The sequence below is a fragment of the Elephantulus edwardii genome, unplaced genomic scaffold (genome assembly GCF_000299155.1).
Source record: "Elephantulus edwardii isolate Elephantulus edwardi_28Jun2011 unplaced genomic scaffold, EleEdw1.0 scaffold01694, whole genome shotgun sequence".
Classification (NCBI taxonomy): Eukaryota; Metazoa; Chordata; class Mammalia; order Macroscelidea; family Macroscelididae; genus Elephantulus; species Elephantulus edwardii.
Window position 1 is genome coordinate 2,086 of NW_006401444.1, and position 1,047 is coordinate 3,132.

At 42.8% G+C, this 1,047-nt stretch overlaps 1 pseudogene; it reads left to right on the forward strand.

The window, feature by feature from the left end:
* Positions 1 to 8: 8 nt before the first annotated feature.
* LOC102846122 lies at positions 9 to 906 on the forward strand (annotated as a pseudogene).
* Positions 907 to 1,047: the final 141 nt, after the last annotated feature.

Genomic DNA, 1,047 nt, shown 5'->3' on the forward strand with positions numbered 1-1,047 from the left:
TGGTGTTGCTGGATCTTCAGAGTTATGACAATGACGCCTAAAGCAACAAACCAACAAAGATATTGACAGTCTTTTTAACAAAGTAGAAGGGAAAAAATGAAAGAACTGAATCAGGACAGTGCTGCGAGGGTGAAGCAATTACCACCCATAATTCTAGGAGGGGCCATTGATAGATACTGGACCACTGCCGATGGGCACCTGGTGGAGTATGACATCAATGAGGTAGTGTATGATGAAGAGTCACCTTACCAGAACATTAAGATTCTACACTTGAGGCAATTTGAAAATATTCTCATCCTCAGTGGGGATGTCAATTTGGCCAAGAGAGATCTGGCGTATACCTGAGCCATCCTGGGCAGTGGGAAAGGTTACACTGGCAAAGATACACTGATTCTGCGGGGCGGAGATGGAATCATTTATGTGAAATAGTCAAACTGAAACCAAAGATGGTCACCATGGTTGAGATTGACCAGATGGTGATTGATGGGTGTAAGAAGTTCATGCGAAAAACATGTGGTGGGGTCTTAGACAATCTTAAAGGAGAATGCTATCTACGTTCTAATTGAAGACTGCATTCTGGTCCTGAAGAAATGCGTCAAAGAAGGGAGAAAGTTTGATTATGTGATTAATGATTTGACAGCTGTTCCCATCTCCACATCTCCAGAGGAAGATTCCACATGAGAATTTCTCCGACTCATTCTTGACCTGTCGATGAAAGTTTTGAAACAGGATGGCAAATACCTCACACAGGGGAGCTGCGTCAATTTGACTGAAGCCTTCTCCCGCTATAAAAAACAGCTTGGATACCTGCATTGTCCTGTGGAATTCTCCAAGGAGATCATCTGTGTTCCTTCATACTTGGAATTGTGAGTATTTTACACTGTGTGGAAGATGGCTAAGCCTTGAGGACAAACCTCGCTGGCCATGTGTGCTCTGTGCACAGCATGCTATTTGCACAACCATTCTGATCTTCACGCTTAGACAACGTCCTGAGTCAGGCAATTGTTTGTGAATTCCTTAAGAAATTTTTCTTCTTTTGTATTGTTA